Source organism: Macaca fascicularis, chromosome 2 (assembly GCF_037993035.2).
Source record: "Macaca fascicularis isolate 582-1 chromosome 2, T2T-MFA8v1.1".
Taxonomy (NCBI): domain Eukaryota; kingdom Metazoa; phylum Chordata; class Mammalia; order Primates; family Cercopithecidae; genus Macaca; species Macaca fascicularis.
Genome location: NC_088376.1, coordinates 5,473,122 through 5,499,564, shown reverse-complemented (window position 1 = coordinate 5,499,564; position 26,443 = coordinate 5,473,122). Strand labels below are relative to the sequence as shown.

Genomic DNA, 26,443 nt, shown 5'->3' with positions numbered 1-26,443 from the left:
TTGCTCCCCACTGGATGCCAAAATTTCAACCACTGCCTGACATTACTGTTTTCTTAATCAAAATGTGAACTGGAATACTCTCCCCAGCTCAATTACAAGAAAGCTGTGCCTGTTTCGGGCTTGGTTGTGGGTGGAAATAATCCTGTCCTGAACATTAGTAACCAGGGACTTGGACCTTCTCTGGCTCAAATTTATATTATCTCTGTATTCTGGACACTTCCGAGCCAAGAAATTAGGTCAAAAGCTAGTGTAAGCTTATAATGCCCCGCGGTACTTTGCAGAAAAAAAGGTAAGATCTCATTCTAAGCCACTCATGAGTCCCACTACCAACAGGTGATGTATAATGAGATGATGATTTGGGAGATTTCAGGAATTGATAGAATACTTCATATTAAAAAGAATGATATTTTTCATTATGTTGCTAGCTAAATGGTTCACATAAGATTCCCACAATGTTTTTTCAACATAATCACAAGGGAAAAGTCACAACAGACAAATTCCTATCCCATCCAAACAACAATGGTTATATCATCCTTTTTGTTTTTGTTACCCACAAATTAAAACAAACACTTTGTTTAATTAAATTTATTAAGTAGTTCATTTCAGGTAACAATAATATCTAATAGTTCTGTTCTCTTCTTTATATATATATGTATTAATGTAGATAAATATGTAATTTATTGCACTTTGAACTATGTTTCATGATGAAAACTTTTGTGAAGAGGAAAGGAAGGAATTATGAAGTGAGGGAAATGTCTGAATGGAATTGGTGCTTAATATGCTTTGGCTCTGTGTTCCCACCCAAGTCTCATATCGAATTGTAATCCCCACGCGTTGAGGAAGGGACCTGTAGTCCATATGTGTCGAGGGAGGGAGGTGATTGGATCATGAGGGCAGTTTCCCCCATGCTACTCTCATGATAGTGAGTTCTCATGAGATCTGATGGTTTTGTAAGTGTCTGGCATTTCCCCTGTTGGCACTCACTCCCTCCTGCTGCCTTGTGAAGAAGGCGTTTGCTTCCTTTTCACCTTTCACCATGATTGTAAGTTTCCTGAGGCCTCCTAGCCATGCTTCCTGCTAAGCCTGCAAAACTGGGAGTCAATTAAACCTCTTTCTTTTATAATTACCTAGTCTCAGGTAGTATTCTTTATAGCTGTGTAAGAATGGACTAATACAGTACTGTTAATATTTCCGGATTCTCTCATGTATAAGGCCCTGAATACTCTGCAACTAGAATTTGGAACTATAGTTCTGGGTCTCCGGGAACCTCTCGAGGTATAGTCTCTACCAGGTATTCTAAATTATCTCATTCATATTTCTTCTTACTTCTTGCCTCAAAGCTGCCTCTTTGCTTAGATTCTTCAAATCAGTTCTTCAGTTGGACTTTTTGTATGAATATTCGTATTGATTTTAGATGATCTTTTTCAGGTAACTCTGGGATCTATAATTCAGTATCTCCTGCCTCAGCTCAAAACACTAACTTCAAGGTGTTTATCAGGAGGACAGTTACAATTAGAAAAATTAAATGACAAATTGAATAAAAGACTGATTACCTCCTTGTTATGTTCTTAAAACTATTTGAAACATCTGCAGAGTCACTGTCTTGACTATCATGACCAGTGGCAGCTAAAATGGAAAAATGAACTGACTACTACTGTAGCTGTAGATGAGCAAACTACATCACCCCGTGTAAGAAACAGCACTCAATTCGACTGTGATTTCCTACTTACTGAAATCCTCCTCAGAAAGGAGAGGGAATGCCACTGATGCTCACCCAAGTGAGAATAATCTATATCTTGGGGAGGGAAATAGCTGTAGAACACCAGATGTTTGCCAATTATCCTCAAATGAAATTTACTAGACAAAGTTTTAAACAAAGATAATTGGAAAGGGTAAAATAAGCTTATTCTTCCCTTGACTTTACAAGTAGGGGTAATAAATTCATCTAAAGTGCTCATCATTGCCTCTGCATCCAGTCCTACCTCCAGTTTTTAAGCCTCAGACCATGAATCATATTCCATGTCTCTATAGCTGGGTAGTGGTCAGTTGGGAAATTCTCCAAGCCTCACTCTCCTGTTTCCCCTTCTTCTCTCCTTATATATGACTGTTTCTCATCTTAACTCACTGTTTTTGGCCAGCTCGGTTAAAATCAGGTATAAAATGGCTTAGCAGTTCCACCTCAAGACTTGACGGATAGTCACGTCAGACGATGTCTTCAAAAATCTCAGAACTGATTTTAACCTGAAAGCTCCTATAAAAAAGGTTTAGGCAAAACCCCAGTGATTTGACAGAGTGCACCTCTACCCTTCCTGAAACAGAAGCTACTTCTGGAAAGCACAGACTTTCTTTAAGGAGGAACAACCAGTAAAAGCAAAGAAGCAAAACTGAAGCGTGATTCAAGGGAAACGGACCACGCAGAAGAATGAGAGTTGCTCTTCACCAAAAACCGCTGGAGTGAAAGAAACAGACATACTAAAAAATGATTTTATTTATTCTCAAGAAAGTTCAAAAGGGTGCTCTAGCTCTAAAGCTAAAACAAATAGCCCTGAAGAGGAAACCATCTTACATCAGGTAGAATTTTATGGAAATATAAAAATGATTTCTAAATTAGAAACTATGACAGAAACAACAATATAAAATGGACACTTCTATCACTTCTCAGCCTTTTGGTTAAAATCAACTGCAAAATAGATACTCTTAAACATTGCATTTCTCAAATATTAAGGCAAGTACAAGAATTTTGACCTCAAATATAGCTCGGCATGGCATAGAATCTAAGGGATATACTCCCTTCATAACTCTGTTGACATTTTCTCCAAAGGTTAATGTCCGTGATACATAAAACATTCATGGCAAATAATGTTTTTGAGAAAAACAACAAAACCAAAAAGGCATAACCAAAGACCAGCTTGCAGATGCTGTAGCTTCTGAAAGAAGAGGCTGGAATAGGACTTGTGTGTGAGCAATCTATTTGGGAAAGGGAGTGAGGGGATGAACCCAGGTAGGCAGAAGTGAGGAACTGAGCAAATCGAAATAGAGGAGAAGAGAAAGTCCATACAAAGGTGTGTGATTGAGTTGCCCACCAACTGAGGTTCGGTCCCACTGGGATGTGCTCAAGAGTGCAGGGAATGCTCAAAATTGGCCACCCAAGGACTGTTGGAGAAAAGAATCTGCTCTTTGTCTTCCACACCCCACTGGTTGAAAGTTTTCCGGGACTACCACCTCTCTAGCACTTCTGAGCTATTTGCAGAGTGAAATCTCACTGACATTCTGCTCCACCGTGTTGGAGAGACCCTGAGGGCAGGAGGACAGAAGACACTGAGCGCCAAGGGAGTCCTCTGCCTGAGCTGTGGCTGGAACCAAGATAAGCTGAGAGGTGTCTGGTATAATAAAAGATGAAATTAATGTGAGAAAAATATACCTGAAAAGCGCTTACATTTGCTGGTACAAAGGAATGTAAATCACTACAACAATCAATATCTTTTCCTTTGATAAATTTAAAGAGATTTGTAAAATGATAATTCTTAATTTTTTAAAGATGTAGTAAGAGAGAAAGAGTTTTACTGCTACTGCTAAAATGAATACATTGTATGAACTTCCTGGGACCAAATTAATGTTATAAATTTTTGTGGGCCAAATTGTGTCCCACCCCCCTATCAAATTTATATGTTGAAATCCTAACCCCTAGTATGTCAGAATGTGACTATATTTGGAGATAGGCCTTTAAAGAGGTGATTAGGTTAAAATGAAGCCTTAGAGTGGGCCCTAATCCAACCTGAATGGTGTCTTTAGAAGGAGAGGAAATTGGACTCTCAGAGATATCGGTGAAGCATGCCCACAGAGGAAAGACCGTGTGAACACACAGCAAGAAGGCAGCCATCCGCAAGCCAAGGAGAGAGCTCTCAAAAGAAACCAAGCCTGCCATCATCTTGATCTTGAACTTGTAGGTTCCAGAATTGCAAGAAAATAAATTTATCCTGTTAAGTCACCCAATCTGTGGTATTCTCTTATGGCAGCCCTAGAGAATTAATACAAGAGCAAGAATCTTAAATATTAATATCTTCATATGCTGTGGTTACCACAGCTAGTTCCTCTCAATACCCATTTTCCTATTTTTCCTCACTAATAGAACCTGAGTTTTTTGTTTCTTTTTGGTTATTATTATTATTATTATTGAGAGAACAGCACTGTGCCCAGCACTAGGCTGTAGACCATGATTGGTCTAGGCCAACTCTGAAAATCCTATTTTCTCAACATCTCTTGCAAGTAGAGTTGACTTTGTGACCCAGTTCTCAGCAGCAAGACGAAGGAAAGTGTTCAGTGGGGCTTCTGAGAAAGATTTTGCTTTCCTGATAGAAGAATATAGATGGAGGCATTATGCATGTTCCCCCACCCCTTTTCCTGCTTTATACCTCAGACACCAACATGATCTGCTACCTATCTTTGCACAGCTCTGGCTTTACATTCTATTAGGTAAGAAATTTCAGGGCATCAGAGGGCCTCTGGTCTCATAGTTTTAACACATGCCCTTGGAATCAGTCTTACTGGCCTACCTTAGGTAACATGCACATAACTGAACCAATCATGAGGACCGTAGGAATGAAATGCTCTAGTTGACTGACCTGAACAGTGTTCTGACTCCTAGAGTATAGGGTTGATGCCCGCCTTAGCCAACCCTCATGGATAGAAAGTTGGGAAAGGGTAGTTGCCCAAAGGGAAATCGAGGTGTTGATAGCAGAAGTTGGAGGAAAGAATGATGATCAGGCAAAAACCAACTAACACAACTAATTGATGTGCTTTACACCTAACTAAGTTCTTCAGGTCTCAACTTGCCTATTATTTCCACTGTGAACTTTTCCTGGCCAACCTCAATGCCGTCGATTCTAAACTAGTTACCCCTATTGTTTTTTCCTGTACCACCTGTACTTTCTTTATCACAGCACTTTTATATTGTGTTAAAATTGCCTGTTTGTTTCTCTTCATTCCTGATTAAACTACAAAGGCTATTAAGGCAGGAATCATGATTATCTCATTCACCATTGCATCTCTAGTGTCTACTGGAGCACCTAGTAAATAAAAACACTCAATAAATATATGCTGAATGAATAAAAATCTACTGCTAAATGGATATTTGGTAGACAAGTGTAATTGAAAATGCTTTCGGGCTGGGCACGGTGGCTCACACCCATAATCCCAGCACTCTGGGAGGCTGAGGCGTGTGGATCACCTGAGGTCAGGAGTTTGAGACTAGCCTAGCCAACATGGCAAAGCCCCGTCTCTACTAAAAATAATAAAAAATTAGCTGGGCATGGTGGGCACATGCCTGTAATCCCAGCTACTTGGGAGGCTGAGGCAGGAGAGTTGCTTGAACCTGGGAGGTAGAGGTTGCAGTGAGCTGAGATCGTGCCATTGCACTCCAGCCTGAGCGACAGAGTGAGACACTGTCTCAAAAGAAAAAAAAGAAAAGAAAAAAAATGCTTTAAAGCACATGGATGTGATAGGTACTATACAAAGAATGGACACATTGGTCTCTTGTTACCACACCCATGCATTTATTCAGTCTCTTGAAGGAGGAAGAGTCGATACATTGGTCAGAATCTAGAACATTCATTGGGGTACATTTACCAACATTCCTTAAAGATGAGCAGCTCTGACTATTACAGTCTCTTTGTTTTCCTTTTGCAGATGTAGACAGGGTTTGCCTCTTTGACACAGGCCTAACCAGGTTTCTTTCTTCTTTTCTATCCCCCTGAAATATGCAACTGAATGGTAAATTATGTCAGGGCTTGTTTGGCATATATCTCTTACTGAAAATGCACCTTGATCCTAGAACTTAGAGTAAAGATGGAGAAGTAGAACCATTCTTTTCTCAACATTAGACCATGTGCTCCATCAGGTACAGCTTACAAGAAGACCCTGAGTGGGAAGTGACTGAGTTCTTACATATCTATTTAGAAAGCAGTATTTTGTTCCTCATCTTATCTAATTTTCTCTTGGGGAAGCTTATAGGTACAGGTGGTTATGACGTAAGATTTGGTTGTTTCTTCATTTAAGGCTGTAAGAGAATCACAAATACTACGCTAACCTCACAAATGTGACCGTAACCGCTCACTGATTCCTAAGGGGACACCAGTTCATTCAGCACTTCTCATTTCCTCACACGACCCCTCAACCGGCAGGAATGAGATTCTTCAACTGCACAGAACACTCAAGGCCTGAAAGAGAGATTGTCCAGTTCTCACAGAGTGCTGGTTGGCCTCAGTTTTATGCTGTTAGTGCCAGTACAGTGCTTTTCATACACACTGAGGACTAAGCTCTGATTTTTTTAACTTGCCCAAATTCCTATCTAAGGGGTCTGGGGAGTCATGCTCTACAAACCAAAAATTCTCATCAGATGGGTTTTATTTAACCCTAAAAATAGTGGCTTAATTTCCAATCTGACTCTGGCATAACGAGGAAAAAAATCAAAATATTTTACCCCAAAACATGTTTCTCCACCCTATCTTGAAATGACCCTGCAAAGCCGTCTCTTGTTGGAAAAATCCATATTCTATAGAGAATCCCTTTTCTCCTTGTTTTCCTTCCTTCCTTCCCAGATCCAGAAGATCATCAACTACGAGTCAGGCACCCTTTTAGGTCTGATAAAAAACATTTTACAACCTGCTTGCTCTCTCTCTCTCTTTCTGAAGTCTGCTACCTGAGAGCTTCCTCTGCACAATAAAACTTGGTCTCCATAATTTTTATCTTAACCTGAACATTTTCTATTCATCCCAGGTCTTCAGATAAACTCAACCAATTGTCAACCAGAAAATGTTTAAATTTATCTACAGCCTGGAAGTCCCTGCTTTGAGTTGTCCCGCCTTTCTGAACCAAAGTAATGTATTTCTTACGTGTATTTGATTGATGTCTCATGCCTCCCTAAAATATACAAAACCAAGCTGTACCCCAACCACCTTGGGCACATGTTCTCAGAACCTCCTCAGGGCTGTGTCATGGGCCATGGTCACTCATATTTGGCTCAGAATAAATCTCTAAAAATATTTTACGGTTTGACTTTTTGCATCAACAGACCCATCACAGAGGACAATGTGGGAATGATCCAGTCTTACAGAGATAACAGATATGAGTGAGAGGAGTTTTTGCATTTTTAGTCTTTTGAATGTGTTTTTTGGTATAGCCTTAGTGAAACTTCATTAAGCAACTGCTAGGTACAGATTTGAGAGGCATTAACAATTTTTAGGAGCCTAATAGCTATCTATTAATTAATTCGGCAAGTATTTACTTAGAAATTCCAGTAACTAGGCCCTTGGTAGACTCTGGGAACGCAAAGATCGTGAAGGCAGGAACTCCTGGAGAACTAATATTCAGTTGGAGGAGAAAAGCACTTAAACAAATATTAAGTTGGTGTAAAAGTAATTGTGAGTTTTTTCATTACTTTTAATAGCAAAAACTATAATTACTTTTGCACCAACCTAATAATTATGCTGTATCATGATGCTGAGGAATGAACTCTGATTGACCTCTGCCAGATTTTCCTTGCCTTATAAAATCCTGTAAATCTTTTAAGGCCAACTAAAATCCTGCTTTCTCCAAGAATCCTTCAGTGCTCAGTTCAGTCAAAACAAATCTCTTTTGTCCTCTAACTTATATATTAACAATATTTATGTTTGTGTCTCTTTCCCATTTGATTTTATATTCTTGAAGGACAGAAGCTGTGTCTTAGCCATCTGTGTATTCTCCAACTTGGCCAGCATAGTCTTTTTCATGTAGTAAATACTGAATGTTTGTTGAATTGAAATAAACTTTATTACATTAATCAGTTAGTTCTCACAGAGTTTCCAAATACATTGATTCTCTGTTGTGGAACGGAAAGAGCAACAGATGCAACATATTTCTAGTTAACAGTTTCAATTTTGCTGAGAAATTATTTGCCTGGAATCTAAGCAAAGAGAACATGAGGTCTTAATTTTAATATCATTATAGTGAGTTTATGTTGTTTCAATTGAAAATAAGAGAAACACAAAGGAAAATAATTCATTCTACCAAGAGGACACATGCACCTGCGTGTTCACTGCAGCATTATTCACAATCGCAAACATATGGAATCAACCCTGTTATAAACCGCATAAAGAAAACGTGGTACATATATACCGTAAAACACGATGCAGCCATAAAAAGGGCAAAATCATGTTCTTTGCAGTTACATGGATGCAGCTGGAGACCAGCATCTTAAGTGAATTAACACAGAAAAAGAAAATCAAATACCACATGTTCTTACTTACATGTGGAAGCTGAACATTGAGAATCCATGAACATAAAGAGGGGAACAATAGACACTGGGACCACCAGAAGCGGGAGAGAGGGAAGGAGAAGGATCAGGGTTGAAAAACTACCCATTGGGTACTATGTTCACTACCTGGGTGATGTGTTCAGTCATACTCCAAACCACAGCATCATACAATACCTTTGTAACAAACCTGCACATGTACCTCTGATTCTCAAATAAAAGCTGGAAAAAAGAAGGGAAACATGTATATATATATATATATTTTTTTGAGACAGAGTATCGCTCTGTCACCCAGGCTAGAGTGCAGTGGCACGATCTCAGCTCACTGCAACCTCCATCTCCCGGGTTCAAGCAATTCTCCTGCTTCAGCCTCTGGAGTAGCTGGGACTACAGGCACCGGCCACCATGCCCAGTTGATTTTTGTATTTTTAGTAGAGATGGGGTTTCACCATGTTGGCTAGATTGGTCTCAAATTCCTGACCTCAAGTGGTTCGCCTGCCTCGGCCCCACAAAGTGCTGGGATTACAGGCATAAGCCACTGCACCCAGCCCAACATGTAGATTTTTAGACGTTATTTGCTGTCACTTGAAACTCAGAAAGATGATGGAATTGCAGACCGTTTGAATTCAAGTTACTCTGTAATGCTAATGAACAGAATATATCTACTGATTATTATTGATCGTGTTTGGAGAAGTTTAGATGGCGGTTACAGTGTTGGAAAGTAGGAATGTCAGAAATGGGTGTTGAGATCATGTGAAATAAAGTTACTATCAAAGATAGGAATTGAGATCTAGAGAACAAACTTGGAGGTAGGGGGTAAGCAAGAGCATGCAGAGAGACTTGAATGAGAGGGAGAATTCAGCACCAGATACGATGTAAAACAGGAGGCCATTTCAAGTGCTTGATGAGAGGAGCAGCTGACTGTAGTTATAGCCCTTTAAACTCACCGCTCTCAGCCACAGTTTAAAATGAGGTTTAGCAGGAGAGAGTTCCATGAAGAACCCCAAAAGTTTTTAAAAATGTATAAATTAATAGTTTTTAAAATAAAATGATAAAAATATGTTTTGGGAAAACTAATGAGGTATAAAATGGGTTAGAAGGAAGAGAGCATAGAGACAGGAAATTCAGTTAAGAGGAGCTTTATTTGTTCCAGTAAGAGGAGGTGAAGGCAGAGATTAGGATAGAAGAAAGAAGGGACAGGAAGTAAAGCTGAAGCTGCTCCATCTGCCAAGATGTCAGGTTACCTCTGAAAGCCTTTTCATTTACCAATGATTCATTCTGTTTTGAGTTTTCTTTGGACCTCATTTTCCTTTGGTTATTACTGATTACAATAATAAAGGACTGATTTAGCACCCTTGCCATATGTTAAGGCCTTGAAAACAAACATAAATGACAAAGATGTTTCTTCTTTGAAAAATTCTTTGTGATTTTAATTTTTCACACACTCATGAAATATATCTGAAAGAGATGGTGATTAAGATAATTTAGTATTATTGTTTTTCACCAAGCTGCCTTGGATTTCTAGCAGACTTTGATGTGGAGTGTGCTATTCAGAGTACTAAGGTGTGAAGGATTTCTGTGGTACTTTGCAATGGTTTCCACACAATGGCTGAAAATGTTTCTATGTGCCTGAGACAAAGGCTTTTAATCTTTTGCCCAAAGAGCAAGTTTGAGTTTGCCACAAAAAATATTACCCAAGGAACTGGGTCTTGCCTTCTAATGAAGGGGAAGCATTGGAGATTGAAATTTCCTTATAGTATTTTGTAAATGTCACTTTTTAGTATTAGATGGAGTTAACTGGCTAGAAAGGTCGGAACTAAAGTTCATTTAAGGTAACGTTTTTGGGTTAAGTTTATCTTAGTCCATTCCTTAGTTTTCAAAAAACAAAAGATATTGAAATACATGAATGAAAGGAGAATATTCAAGACAATAATAAAAAATAACCAGCTGCATTCCATTTTGGAATTAGGATTTTTTAAAAAGACAAGCTGTTAAAATCCGATTTCTCTTCTAATCTAATATGTTGAGAAATACAGTCTCTGGTTATTAAAGCCAAAGCTGAAATTATTTTCAAATAATTATTATTCCATCATTTATAGTCCACTGAAAATATGCTTACAGCGTAACTTGTTCTGGTCGCCAAAGGTGAAATGATGATAGTCACTAAAACGTGAACCTGAGAAGTATCTAAACCCACTTTTGCTTTGCTGTTGATGATTCTTTATCTTGCAACGATAATTTCCACCTGGGAAATATCCTTTGCCTGGGTTCATAGAACATATTTCTGCCATTTTTCTTGCATTGTTAATGAGTCGTCTGAAGCATGCAATCTGTGGTGGGACAGTTTTACTTTAAAAAGGTACAAATAGCCGGGCGTGGTGGCTCACACCTGTAATCCCAACAATTTGGGAGGCCGAGGTGGGTGGATCACTTGAGGTCAGGAGTTCAAGACCAGACTGGCCAATATGGTGAAACCCTGTCTCTACTAAAAACACAAAATATTAGCTGGGTGTGGTGGTGCACGCCTGTAGTCCTAGCTACTCAGGAGGCTGAAGCAAGGAGAATCCCTTGAGCCTGGGAGGCGGAGCTTGCAGTGAGCCGAGATCTCGCCATTGCAGCACTCCAGCCTAGGCGACAGAGCAAGACTTGTCTCAAAAAAAAAAAAAAAAAAAAAAAAAAAAAGTATAAACGAGGCAAATTGTAGACTTGGGCGTTTCAAATATCCACAGTCCACTGCTAGTTCATTTTTCTTTCTTCTTCGTTCCAAAGCCAGTAGTTGTTTTCTTCCACAGGAATCTAGGCTTAATTTGGATTAAAATTGTCCTGGAATTTATGGGAATTTGCTTTTCTTAACAATCTTCCAGAATATAACATTTTCACAGATAAAAAGTTTCAGATTCTGTTCCTTTTGGCTTTAATGCAAGGTTTTCTTTCCCCCCACCCCAAAATCTACTATTAATATTTCTCTAAAAATGGTAAGCATTTTAAGAAACTTTCTTATAATTCTCTTGCCCGTTCCTCCAATCCCCATATTGAATATTCACATTTTTCCTAAAAAGAAAAACTATTTTACTTGATCTTGGTATCCTATTGTACTCTTCATAAACCAAAAAATAAATAAATAAATAAATAAATTTTAGCATCTTAACTTTCACAGTTACTACAATCTTGAGGATGCAGGTAAACTTTACTCATATAACTCAATGTGATCTGGCTTTGCATTGTACAGCCTGCCAAAAAGTGGGTATTTTATTCAGTCTACCCTAGTAATTTTCCAAGTCAGTATAGGTTAAAATATTGTCAATTCAAGATTCTACTGTCTTCTCCATCTTCAGGGAATGGTGTTTTAATTTAGGGGAGATTTATATCTCAAGGATGGGCAGGAGGGGTGAAGGTGAGCCAGGGGTCCCTGACAGTATCTATATAGTGTCTGCTGCTGCTAATAATAATAGATAGTCTGTCTTGTACCCCTGGGTTATGCATGGTGACTCTTCTGGCAAGGAAAAAATGTGGTCCTCTTCCTTGTCTCTGTGGCAGGGGTGACACTTATAAGGTTTCAGCTCCACATTTTCCAGCTGGTGACTGAAATATTACACCTCTTTCAATGTAAGTTTTCTCACTTATTTTAAAGAACTTTTTAGCAGGTGGTGGCTCTCACCTGCAGAAATATTTCACATTCTATTTATGGGGATAAAATTTTGCATCTCTTCCTCACCACTTGTGGGGTAGCAGGAAGATTCAGGAGGGAGCTGTCCTCAGGTCTCTCCTATCCATGTTCATTACCCTGTCACCTCACTGCTCTCTGCTTGGCCAGGTGGTACAAAGACTATTGCCAGAAAAGAAATTGTTCTCAAAAATCTTCAGCTGGAAGCTGGTTCTAATTCCCTAATTTCAAGAGGGAGTTTGCCCCCTGTTCACCATTTTAAGTTCCAATTATTGGAGCACATAATCCACTTCTCAACTCTCTGTTACCAGAGATTGCTCTTTTACAAAGAAGATGGGAAAAAGTAAGAAAAAAGATTTGGTTCAGATGTATAGTAACAATTTTTAAATTCTACACCTCACACCTACATCCTTGCTGTTTACCAAAAACCCTTCCTTCCCAAATTTGGTGTCTTTGTTCATTGGTCTTGGCAACTTTTTTCCCATTCATCACAGGGACCCACATGCTTCAGGGTTCAAATGGGAGGGGTCATGGAGGAGAAATACATGCTGATTAGTGTAATCAAGATGTATCCTCTGGCCCCAGCTGAGGTTTATGATGGAACCAAGTAAGATTATTGATGGAGGTGCTGATGACAGCAGAGGAGTACCACAGGATTAGCTAAATGTCTAAGAAGGTAAATGCTGCTCTAGCTGGACAGTAAGTTTCAGCTGCACTTCAGTGTGGTGAGAAGAAAATCAGTGTTTTTTGGAGCTAAATTCTGTTTCATACTTGAAAATGTTAACCCAGTGGAACCTTTTGATCAAAAAACTAGGTTGTCATTTTGCATATAGTGCTAGAGCAGATTCTATAATACCTACAGAATGGCAGAAAGGCTGCTTGCACGAGAGGACGCCATAAATTCACTCACTACTAATAGCATGCAATGAAAACTCTTTTCAGAAGAGAGATTTTGCACACAAAGAGCCCCGAGGGAAGAGATAGCAATGGAGACATCCATCAAGTAAGGAAAGGGTGTTTAGAAAATTGCTCTTCCGACTCCATCTATCATACTATCAGAGACTGCTGTGTTAATCCATTTACCACCACTAAGCACAAGCACAAAGACAAAATGCAGAAGGATTCCTTGGGGAGAGTTTTCAACAAAACTTCTGTAGAGGCCAATGTGGACAATGGGGATTTTTTCCCACGTCACATCCAAAAGGCACTGAGTGCAACTTACACATCAACGTGCAGCTGTGGGTGGTTTTTCAAATGTAAGTCATCTCTTAATTCTTCGGTCTAAGGGGCATCGTTTTCCTCCTTCACAAGACGAGTTCTGAGTTGTGAATACATGCTGCAGCTCCTCTCTGCCTCTTCAATGGCATATAAACTTCCTATTATCCTGAGGGTTAAAAACAAAATAAGATCTTACTTCTCTGAATTCATCCTCCATGTATGGAAAAAGGGGGCATTAATTAGAAATACTGCAATGATTATATAAAAATATCCATAATTACTTTCTTAGCTTTTATAACTGTCCCCAAAAAGAAGAGCATAGCCAAGTGTTTATCATATTATTAAACATTATCAATTTCAATATTAATGCCTTGATAATGAAAATAATTCTATTTGTTTTTACAGTGGTTTACTGTCTTTATAGTTATTTCACATCTTTTATTGCATTTGATTCACTTATATGAATATTCTGAAAGTTAAATACTTCCCTACTCTATTGACTAATTGTTCTTTCAAATGATTAAATAAATCTTTTTGGGGAAAGACATATGAAATGACAAGGCAAAAACAATTCTTAGGCACATTATGCTGTGACCATTTCAATGAAGTCTTAGTTATGTGTGATACTGACTGAGAGAGAAAGAAGCAATGCCTTGAAAAATGGTACTGAGTGCAGCAGCTGCTTTGGAGAGCAAACACCCTAGCCCATGTCACAACATTAAGAAGGATTATTTCCTAAAGAGAATAGTATAGACAAGTCACTTATTTAACTATGAGGTACGTTTCCAGGAAGGAGATTTAGATTTAAATTTCTTCAAGAAATCTACCGACTACTAAAATTCACCCATAACAATGATCCAGACATGCTATGTTAATGTTAGTAGTTTCAACTTTTTTAGTACAACCTGTTTACAACCTGTGTAACATTACACAGATATGGCTGGATGCAGTGGCTCATGCCTGTAATTACTGAGGCGGGTGGATCATGAGGTCAGGAGACGGAGACCATCCTGGCCAACATGGTGAAAACCTGTCTCTATTAAAAATACAAAATTAGCTGGGTGTGGTGGTACACGCCTGTAGTCCCAGCTACTCGGGAGGCTGAGACAGAAGAAACATCTGAACCTGGGAGGAAGAGGTTGCATTGAGCCGAGATCATGCCACTGCACTCCAGCCTGGGAGACAGAGCAAGACTCCATCTCAAAACAAAAAAAAAATTATGCAGATGTGATAATACTTGCAGTTTTATTATTTGGTGTCTTGGAGAACTGTGAGGACCACACATTTTTATGAATTTAGCAGAATATACATTTGTAATAATTTATCTTTAAATAATCACACTATAATTTACATGTAGTAAATTATGTAAAATGTACCTGTGTCTATAGCTGTGTTTGGCTAACATATAACATATAAATTCTTATTACACCCCAAGGCCTTCAGATGTTTTCAGCTCATCAGCTAAGAATTTCAATTAATTAACATTAAATTTATATGCACAAATTAATTTATTAATTTATTAATTGAACATTTAAAAAGCATTTATTTAGGCATTGCATAATACTAGGTGCTGTGAAAGAAAGAAATAAAATCAGATATTCTTTAGAGCAGCTGAGAGTCTAATAACATATACATACATATATGTGTGTATTATATATATGTAACTATAATATTAAGTAGAAGTTAATTATAGGACTCATTTCCAGAAAAATGACAGACTAGATACCCTGAACACCTTCCCTCACCTGCCAAATTATAAAAATAAAGTGCACCTAGTTTTTTCTTACAATCCTGTGCTTTTGGAAAAGAATATTTAAAAATCTTTCTATGGGAATTTATCTTTAAGTTAAGATTCCCACAGATAAAATTTCAAACTTGCAGTCAAAACCATAAGGCCCTCATTGGAAATAAGGCAAACCAAAGCCAGCAAGAAATAACAGACAATTGAATCAGATATTGGAGATTTCAAATATTAGAATTATTAGACTGACATAGAATAATATGTTTGCTATGCATAAAAAAATAAGTAGGAAAAGAAAATTTGGCTAAGGAATAAGAGACTGTAAGATTGGTCAGGCAGATTTAGGAAAAAATCAAATGAACATGTAGGAATAAAATATTGCTATTTAAATTTAACATCTGTGTTATAAATAGGTATAAATTTCTGTGATCTTGGATTAGGTAATGGTTTCTTAAGTAAGACACCTATGGTACAACTAACCAAAGAAAAAATAGAAAAACTAAATGTCATTAAATTTAAAAAGGTTTTGTGCCTCTTTAACAAATGGTGTTGGGTCAACTGGATAGCCACATGCAAAAGAATGAGTTAGACACTTACCTCACACCGTATATAAAAACGGATTCAAAATGAATCAGAGACCTAAATGTAAGAGCAGAAAATATAAGTCTTTGAAGAAAATTTAGGAATAAATCATATGACTTTGCATTTGACAATGATTTAGCTATGACACTAAAAGCACAATCAACAACAACAAAATAATATTTAGACTTAATCAAAATTTGAAAATGTAGGTAAAGAACACAAGACAACCTACATAATGGGAGAAAATATGTATGATTATATATTTGCAAATTAAATATATAATAAAGATTTAGTATTCAGAATATATAAGGAAATCTTACAACAACAAAAAGACAAAAGAATCCAGCTTAAAAATGGGCAAAACACTTATACAGACATTTCTCCAAATAAGTTATACAAATAGCCAATAAACACAAAATAAGATGTTCACATTATTAGTTATTAGGAAAATACAAATCAAAACCACAGTAAGATACCACTTTATGACTGGTAGGATGGATATAAATTGTTTCTTTAAGCAGAAAATAACAAGTGTTTGTAAGGATATGGAGATATTGGAATCCTCATACAACGCTGGTAGAAATGTAAAATGGTGGAGCCGCCATGGAAAACAATCAGACAGTTCCTCAAAATGTTAAGCATGGAGTTACCATATGACCCATCATTCCCACTCCTGGAAGAGAACTGAAAACGTAGTCCACACAAACACTTCACATGAATGTTCATAACAGCATTACTCATAATAGTTAGGAGTAGAAACAATCCACTGTCTTTCAACTGATGAATGCATAAATAAAATATTACCTCTATAACAGAATGTTATCCAGCAATAAAAAAATGAAATACTGATACACACTTACAACGTGGATAAATCTTGAAGACATTATGCTATGTGAAATAAGCCAGACACAAAAGGCCTCATATTGTATGATCCCACTTATATGAAATGCCCAGAACAGGCAAATCCATAGAGACAAACCTGGTTAATGATTGCCAGGGTCTGGAGAGAGGAGGAAAAGAAAGCCACTGTTAATGGGTGTGAGGTTTCTTTTTGGCATGATAAAAATGTTCTGGAATTAGACATTGATGATTATGTACAACTTTGTGAATCTACTAAAAACACTGAATTGTACATCTTTTTTAAAGGATAAATTTTACGGTACATGAATTCTATTTCAATTTTTAAAAAACTAATGTATGTTATAGCAGACTTTATATAAATGAGGAAAGGATCAGTAAACTGGAAGACAGAAAAATTTATTCAACATGCTTCTCAGAGAGAAAAAGTAATAAAATGTATGTGACAGTGGGAGTAAGTAATGTAAAAGAGAATGAGAAAGTTGACATATATCTAACTGGAGTTACAAATGAAGAGAAGAGGGAAAATAGAATTGAGTCAATATGTAAGGTGTTAACGCCCCAAAATATTTCAAATGTATTTTAAAAACCTGTTCTTATTTCAGGAAACTGAACGAATTCTGAATATAAGTAAGAAAAAGAGAAATATACTACTAGATACAGTATAGTGGAACACAATTAGAAAAAGAGAGAAGATGGCCAGGTGCGGCCTGTAATCTCAGCACTTTGGGAGGCTGAGGCGGGCAGATCATGAGGTCAGGAGTTTGAGACCAGCCTGGCCAATATGGTGAAACCACATCTCTGCTAAAAATGCAAAAATTAGCCGGGTGTGGTGGTGGATGCCTGTAGTCTCAGCTACTCGGAAGCTGAGGCAGGAGAATTGAACCCGGGGGGGCAGAGGTTGCAGTGAACTGAGAGCACACCACTGCACTCCAGCCTGGGTGACAGAGTGAGACTCCATCTCAAAAAAAAAAAAAAAAAAAAAAAAAAGAGAGAAGATAAGTTGAAGATAAGTTGAGTGTATGAAGAAATAGACAAATATTCTTAAAAAGAACAAATGTCAAAATGACAGCTGGTTCCCCAGGAAAAAATAAAAATGAAAGCCAGAGAGAAAGTCTAATGGTATAGTGAAATTATTGAGAGAAAATAACTATCAATCCAGAATTGTATACTTGGTAATACATATCTTCTAATAACGAAGGCAAAATAAAATACTTTCAGAAAAAAACTGAAAGAATGTGGAAATAACCAATTCTCACAAAAAAACTTCCTAAAACATGAAAAGTTTCATGTGCAAGAAGAAATAATGAGCAAAGAAATACATACATTTATGAGTAAATCTAAACAACATAACAGTGAAAGACAATAATTAATAGCAATAATATCTAATTTATGGAGTTTTGTAAGGTAGAACAAAAATTCTGTACAATAATAGTATATAAGTTGGGAGGAGGCTGATCAGAGTCAGTCATCTGAGGTTCTCGTATTGTTTATGAGAAAGGAGAAGATGATTGACTTTAGACTATGCACACTAGAATTTTTAGAATGAGCACTAACAGAATTAAAAATAGAAAATAACAGAGGGTATAAATTCTCACTGCTAGAATAAAAAATGAAATGAGGAAGAAAAACGCCGCAAACTTCTGTATCAGCTGCTTAACAAATTCCTCTAAAACTTAATGTCTTAAAAGAGCAATCATTTATTATTACTCATCAGCTGGTAGGTTAACTAGGTTAACTAGGCTGTTCCATTAATTTGGGCTAGATTTAGCTGTTCTTGGATAGACTCACTCATGTAATGACTCACGCTTCATTCCTGGGATCTGGTCAGAGATGGCCTTATCTGGGCAGCTCATCTCTTTCCCTTGTAGCCTCTCATCCTCCAACAGGCCAGCCTGCTCTGTTCACATATCAACTGGACAAGTCCAATAGAATGAATACAAGGTCTCTTGAGGCCTAAATCAGAGATTGGCAAACATTTTCTGTAAAGGTCCAGATAGTAAATATTTCAGGCTTTGCAGGCCATACAATTGCAACCACTCAGCTGTGCTGTTTTGGCAAGAAAGCATCCATTGCCAATAGGTACATGAATGAATGTGGCTGTGTTACAATTAATCTTTATTTTAAAAGACAGACAGCAGGCCAGATTTGGCTTATGGGATTTAGTTTGCTAACTCCTGGCATAGACTTAGGGCTGGTATAGCTTCTTTCACCTCTTGATAGAAGGAAATGCAAAGTCTTATTACCAAAGGGATTCCTTTTACAGGGAGAGAAATGATTGAATCTCATTTTGATAATCCACCATAATTTCAATAAATCAAAAAGAAGTCAAGAAAAAGCCTGGGCACGGTGGCTCATGCCTTTAATCCCAGCACTTTGGGAGGCCAAGTTGGGCAGATAACCTGAGATCAGGAGTTCAAGACCAGTCTGACCAACATGGTGACACCCCATCTCTACTAAAAATACAAAAATTATCTGGGCATGGTGGCGGGTGCCTGTCATCTCAGCTACTTGGGAGGTTGAGGCAGGAGAATCGCTTGAACCTGGGAGGCCAAGGTTGCAGTGAGCTGAGATCACACCACTGCACTCCAGCCTGGGTGACAAGAGAGAGACTGTCTCAAAAAAAAAGAAAAGTAGTCAAGAAAAGAGAAAGTTCACAGAAAATGTAAAAATAAGACAATATAAAGCAATATAAGTAAAGTCAAACAAATTATTCACAAATTTACAGTAAATGTGAAGGGAATCATCTCTCAGTTTAAAGCTGTAACACCAGAATTATTGAAACAGCAAAGAGGAATTTTAAAATCCATCAACGCTGCGGGAGATTTTAGCTTATTTCTCTCAGTAACTGATTAAGCAAATGGCATGATTCAGAGCAGCTGAAGACGTGCATCCCGCATAACCCTGCAATTCTGGTCCTAGATGTACATCTGAAGCGACCCTCAGGGATGCGCACAAAGACTCAGGCACACGGTGGTTCACAGAAGCACTGTATATAGAGAAAAAACCGGAAACAACCAAACTGTCAGTCAAAAGGAGAATGAACAAAGAAAATGTGAATGAGGCCAATAGTAGAATTCCACACAATAGAGAAAAAGAATAAGCCCCACCTACATGGATGAAACTCAGGAGCTGAGAGTGCAGTGTACAAAGCACATTGCAGAAGAGCACATACAATCTGATTTCACCTACTGTTCGAAACGTGCAAAATTAAACAATTTATTTTTAGGAAAAAAATAGATGGTAAGACTGTTAAGATGGTGCTTACCTTTGTAGGTAGGGATGGGAATGGTATGGGAGGGACATAAAGGGGGCTTTGAAGATAGCTCTCAAGGGAGGTGTCTATTTTATATTATCTGTTTCCAATATAAACCAAATGGGCTTCTCCAAGTTTCCTTTCCTCTTATCCATCACCTCATTTGCATAATACACACTCTGGTGAGGTTATACTCATCTCAGGGCAGGGGAGAGGGAAAGAGGTTTTATCGTCTGTGACAAATGAGGCTGACTTCTCATATACAAAAATTTCCCTTTTATCTCACAATTGCCTTATACTGAAAGTGAAACTTGTAGCTCATTCTACTAAGCAGAAAAACTTTAAGTGACATTTTCAAATGGCTATTATAAATGATATTTATGTTCAGTAGAATATAATTAGATTTTTATTCTCTGTTGATTCTGGTCTTTATGCCTGATTATAACAAATTTGCATTTAGGAATTCTTGTGTCACTTAAAAGATTCTTGAAGCTAAAATCTGCAAACCATGTGTGATTATTTAGTTCACCAAGTATATTACAATTTGAGCATCTCTAATCCAAAAAGTTGAAACCCAAACACTTCTGGTCTCAAGCATTTTAGATAAGGGATACTCAACTTGTATTGCAAAATATATTCTGATGTGGGTGTTTCCCTATCCTGATGCTATTAAACCAGGTGATCCACCTATGAAGTCCTACAAATTCCTATGAAGGATCCTATGAATTCTTCAATAAATCAAAATAAGTCTTAAGCATTCCAGCCCTTTTCCTATTGTTTGTCTGGAAACTTCTAATTCAGTGACCTTCAGTTAGTGGGGTGGGAAAAAGAGAGGAAATATTTTCCAGCTTCAACTAAGGCCTCACCTGGAGTTATGACTCTATGGAATATGGTCCTTGTGGTCCTCCTCTGAGAATCAGAGGGGCAGATTGCTGTGGTGCAATTAGAGATGACTGATGTCTCACTGGGTTGGTGCAGAAGCCTGAGCTTCACTCCTGCCCTTGCTCCTGCCCCCAAAGCACCCACACGGCTTTGGATTTTGTGGCATTGACTGTCATCCTGATTCACGCTTGCCTGTGGGACATGGCAGAGTTGAGTTTCTATGGCTCAATGCTCACTGCGCCCTGGCCAGGGTTCTCGCCTGCCTTTGGTGCTTCTTACCGCATTATATTTCAGGCCACCACTCTGCTTGACCTGGATCCACCAGACAGGTGGAGCTACTGTCATCCCTTTCAAGGGAGGTTTCCATAGCATTCGAACTAAATCTTCTTTTATTTGTTCATACGTATTAAATTACTGCTGGCGGATAGAGATGTTTTCTAAAGAGCAAGACTGCTTGGGTTATCCGTTCTATCACTTACTAGTTGTGTGGCCTGGGGCAAGTTTTCATGTCTCTGTTCCTGGGTCTCTTCCTCCTAAAATGGATAGAATAAAATTATCCAATACATGGGTTTGTTTGAGAGGATTAAATTAGTTAAAATATGTGGAACGCTTAGGACATGCCTAGAATGTAGTAAATACTCAATAAATGTTGGTAACTGTTTCTACTGTTTGTTACAGAAAGTTCTGTGTGTTAAAGGTATTTTATATGTGGAGACAAAGTAGAAAATTGGAGAGAGCTTTAACATTAGTACTAGAGTAGCAGTTCTCAGATTTGTGGTCTTAAGATGTTTACACATTTAGAAATCACGGAGGACCCAAAGAACCTTTGTTTTTGTGGATTATTTTCATTTATATTTACGTTATTCAATACTGAACAATTAAAAATATTTATTACTTTGTTAAAAAATAACATTAATAACCCTTTCTCTTGTTAACACAAATTATATGTTATGAAAAATGATTCTTCCACAAAATAGAAATAATTTAGTTAGAAGAGTGACATTGCTTTACATTTGGCCACATTTCTTTAATGCCTGGCTTAACTGAAGGCAGCTGGATTTTCATATTTGCTTTGCATTTAATCTGTTGTGATCACTTCGGGAAGTCGAGGCGGGAGGATGGCTTAAGGCCAGGATTTCGAGACCATCCTAGGCAACGTAGGGAGACCTCCCCCCTCTACCAAAAAAAAAAAAAAATTAGCCAGGCATGCGGACATGTACCCATAGTTCCAGCTCCTTGGGTGGCTGAGGCAGGAGTTCAAGGCTGCAGTGAGCTGTGATTGCACCAGTGTGATTGCATCACTGCTAGAGTGCAGTGAGACCCTGTCCACCTCAAAAAAAAAAATCTGTTGTGACATTATATACCTTGTAGCCTTTGAAAAACACTGTATACTCATGAGAGAATGTGTAGGAAAAGTGAAAATAATGTCTTAGTATTTGCATGAAAAGAGTTTTGACCTCGTAGAAAGCCCTCAAAAGGTCTCAGGGAACTCTGGGGTCCACAGATCACATCCGGAAAACCATTGTGCTAGAGCAGGTAAGAGTTGAATACAACAGGTTTAAGACTGGGCAGACGGCTTTAATTCCTGACTTCTTCTTTTCAGCCCTGAGACCTCCAGGCTATTATGTTTGCTGGAGCCTCCTGATCACTGTACCCCTGCATCTTTGCATGGCAGGTTCCTTCTCATTCTTCAGGCTTTAGCTTAAATACCCCTTTCTCGTAGAGGCTGCCCCTGACTCCTCTGCTATAAGCAGGTACCCCTTGTTATTTTGTAGCAACATAACTGCTGTCTCCTTTTCAGTACTCATCACAAAATGTAATCACATTTATTTGCTTACTGGCTGCCTATTCCACCAGTAGATAAACTCCCTGAGGTCAGGGCCCTGTCCGTTTTAGTTACCATTGTAATTCTGACACCTACTTTGACCCCTTTCCTTATTCCATAAGTCTTAGTCAATCCATTAGCGATTCCTATTGACTTCATCATCACATTATATCCAGAATCAGGTCACTTCCCAGCTCTTCCATCCTGCCACCCTGGTCCAAGGCTTCAATCTTCCATAGACCCTATCTATTAAATGGCTTTCTGAAAGAAAACTCTGCCCTCCCTTGCCCATTAGTTACCATCTACACTCAACAACCAGAATGAGCCTTTCAAGATAAAAATGAAAAAAATTCCATTCCTCTGCTTACAATGTCCAGTGGCTTCTAATCATAGAGCCTTGCATGATTTACTTCCCAATTCTTTCCTTTGGCCATAATGACCACGTTGCTCTTCTTCAGCACGTTAAGCATATTCAGGGTCATAGCACTCGCTGTTACCTCTGACTGGAATGCTATTGCTAATGACTCAGTTTCTCACTTCACTCAGGCCTCATCTTATGTCATCCTTTTGGAAAGGGTTTCCTCAACTAGTATCTATAAATACAGCCTCCACCTGCCAATCTTTTCCTCTGCACCTCATAATGCAATTAAGTTTTCTTCTGAGCTCTTATTAACGACCAACATGTTCTGTATGTTTTTGTTTATACCTTTCTTCTCCCACTGTCATGTAAATTTTCTGACCGCAGGGATTTAGTCTTTTCTTTTTATTACTGTATCCTCTATGTCAAGGACTGAACCTGATACACTTAACAGCTGGATGCTCCATATAAGTTTGCTAAATGAATTTTAAAATGAGCTAATGAATAAATAGCATTGAAATCATGCTTTAAAAAAGTAATCTGTGGGCTTCCATCCCAAGATGTCTGAACAGGAACAGCTCCGGTCTGCAGCTCCCAGCGTGAGCGACGCAGAAGACGGGTGATTTCTGCATTTCTAACTGAGGTATCTGGTTCATCTCTTTGGGACTGGTCGGACAGTGAGTACAGCCCACGGAGGGCGAGCTGAAGCAGGGCAGGGTGCTGCCTCACCTGGGAAGCGCAAGGGGTCGTGGGATTTCCCTTTCCTAGACAAGGGAAGCTGTGACGGACTGTAGTGGGAAAAACGGGACACTCCAGCCCAAATATTGTGCTTTTCCCAAGGTCTTAGCAACCAGCAAACAAGGAGATTCTCTCCTGTGCCTGACTCGGTGGGTCCCATGCCCACAGAGCCTTGCTCACTGCTAGTACAGCCATCTGAGATTGAACTGTGAGGCGGCAGCCTGGCTGGGGGAGGGAGGGGTATCTGCCATTGCTGAGGCTTGAATAGGTAAACAAAGCGGCTGGGAAGCTTGAACGGGGCAGAGCCCACCACAGCTCAGCAAGGCCTACTGCCTCTATAGACTCCACCTCTGTGGGCAGGGCATAACTGAACAAAAGGCAGCAGACAACTTCTGCAGACTTAAACATCCCTGTCTGACAGCTCTGAAGAGAGCAGTGGTTCTCCCAGCATGGTGTTTGAGCTCTGAGAACAGACAGACTGCCTCCTCAAGTGGGTCCTTAACTCCTGTGTAGCCTAACTGGGAGACACCTCCCAGTAGGGACTGACAGGCACCTCATACAGGTGGGTGCCCCTCTGGGACAAAGCTCCCAGAGGAAGGATCAGGCAGCAATATTTGCTGTTCTGCCGTATTTGCTGTTCTGCAGCCTCCACTGGTGATACCCAGGCAAACAGGGTCTGGAGTGGACCTCCAGCAAACTCCAACAGACCTGTAGCTGAGGGACCTGACTGTTAGAAGGAAAACTAACAAACAGAAAGGAATAGCATCAACATCAACAAAAAGGTCATCTACAGCAAAACCTCTCTGTACGTCACCAGCATCAAAGACCAAAGGTAGATAAAACCACAAAGATGGGGAGAAACCAGAGCAGAAAAGCTGAAAATTCTAAAAACCAGAGCATCTCTTCTCCTCCAAAGGATTGCAGCTCCTTGCCAGCAATGGAACAAAACTGGATGGAGAATGACTTTGACGAGTTGACAGAAGTAGGCTTCAGAAGGTCGGTAATAACAAACTTCTCCAAGCTAAAGGAGCATGTTCTAACCCATCACAAGGAAGCTAAAAACCTTGAAAAAAGGGTAGATGAACGGCTAACTAGAATAAACAGTGTAGAGAAGACCTTAAATGACCTGACGGGGCTGAAAACCATGGCACAAGAACCTCGTGATGCATGCACAAGCTTTAATAGCTGATTCAATCAAGTGGAAGAAAGGGTATTAGTGATTGAAAATCAAATAAATGAAATAAAGTGAGAAGACAAGTTTAGAAAAAAAAGAGTAAAAAGAAATGAACAAAGCCTTCAAGAAATATAGGACTATGTGAAAAGACCAACTCTATGTTTGATTGGTGTATCTGAAAGTGTTGGGGAGAATGGAACCAAGTTGGAAAACACTCCTTAGGATATCAAACAGGAGAACTTCCCCAACATAGCAAGGCAGGCCAACATTCAAATTCAAGAAATAGAGAGAACACCACAAAGATACTCCTCAAGAAGAGCAATCTCAAGACACATAATTGTCAGAGTCACCAAGGTTGAAATGAAGGAAAAAATGTTAAGGGCAGCCAGAGAGAAAGGTCGGGTTACCCATGAAGGGAAGCCCATCAGACTAACAGCAGATCTCTCAGCAGAAACTCTACAAGCCAGAAGAGAGTGGGGCTGATATTCAACATTCTTAAGGAAAAGAATTTTTAACCCAGAATTTCATATCCAGCCAAGCTAAGCTTCATAAGTGAAGGAGAAATAAAATCCTTTACAGACAAGCAACTGCTGAGAGATTTTGTCACCACCAGGCCTGCCTTACAAGAGCTCCTGAAGGAAGCACTAAACATGGAAAGGAATAACCAGCCACTGCAAAAACATGCCACATTGTAAAGACCATCGATGCTAGGAAGAAACTGCATCAACTAACAGGCAAAATAACCAGCTAACATCATAATGACAGGATCAAATTCACACATAACAATTTTAACCTTAAACGTAAATGAGCTGAATGCCCCAATTAAAAGACACAGACTGGCAAATTGGATAAAGAGTCAAGACTGTGCTGTATTCAGGAGACCCATCTCACATGCAGAGACACACATAGGCTCAAAATAAAAGGATGGGGAAGATCTACCAAGCAAATGGAAAACAAAAAAAAGCAGGGGTTGCAATCCTAGTCTTTGATAAAACATACTTTAAACCAACAAAGATCAAAAGAGACAAAGAAGGCCATTACATAATGGTAAAGGGATCAATTCAACAAGAAGAGCGAACTATCTTAAACATATATGTACCCAATACAGGAGCACCCAGATTCATAAAGCAAGTCCTTAGAGACCTACAAAGAGACTTAGACTCCCAAACAATAATAATGGGAGATTTTAACACTCCACTGTCAATATTAGACAGATCATTGAGACAGAAGGTTAACATGGATATCCAGTGCTTGAACTCAGCTCTGCACCAAGTAGACCTAATAGACATCTACAGAACTCTCCATTCCAAATCAACAGAATATACATTCTTCTCAGCAACACATCGCACTTGTTTTATAATTGATCACATAATTGAAAGTAAAGCTCTCCTCAGCAAATGTAAAAGAACAGAAATCACAACAAACTGTCTTTCAGACCACAGTGCAATCAAATTAGAACTCAGGATTAAGAAACTCACTCAAAACCACACAACTACATGTAAACTGAACAACCTGCTCCTGAATGACAACTAGGTAAATAATCAAATGAAGGCAGAAATACAGATGTTCTTTGAAACCAATGAGAACAAAGATGCAATGTATCAGAATCTCTGGGAACATTTAAAGCAGTGTGTAGAGGGAAATTTATAGCACTATAAATGCCCACAAGAGAGAGCAGGAAAGATCTAAAATTGACACCCTAACATCACAATTAAAAGAACTAGAGAAGCAAGAGCAAACACATTCAAAAGCTAGCAGAAAGCAATAAATAATTAAGATCATAGCAGAACTGAAGGAGATAGAGACACAAAAATCCCTTCAAAAATCAATGAATCCAAGAGCTGGTTTTTTGAAAAGATC

General features: G+C 38.7%; 2 long non-coding RNA genes across 2 annotated transcripts in view; one reads left to right on the top strand and one right to left on the bottom strand.

Annotated features, from left to right (window-relative positions):
• The window catches only part of LOC107128774 (uncharacterized), a 50,157-nt gene that overhangs the window by 17,759 nt on the left and 5,955 nt on the right, over positions 1 to 26,443 (bottom strand). Inside the window, exons 2-3 of the long non-coding RNA XR_001488394.4 lie at positions 15,508 to 15,549; positions 13,174 to 13,335 (exon numbers count right to left, since the gene is read on the bottom strand). This is a non-coding gene — a long non-coding RNA (uncharacterized lncRNA). The remainder of the gene's footprint in view (positions 1 to 13,173; positions 13,336 to 15,507; positions 15,550 to 26,443) is intronic.
• LOC135969589 (uncharacterized) overlaps positions 1 to 26,443 on the top strand; it is a 59,649-nt gene that overhangs the window by 28,287 nt on the left and 4,919 nt on the right. The window contains exon 2 of the long non-coding RNA XR_010584860.1: positions 23,232 to 23,314. This is a non-coding gene — a long non-coding RNA (uncharacterized lncRNA). The remainder of the gene's footprint in view (positions 1 to 23,231; positions 23,315 to 26,443) is intronic.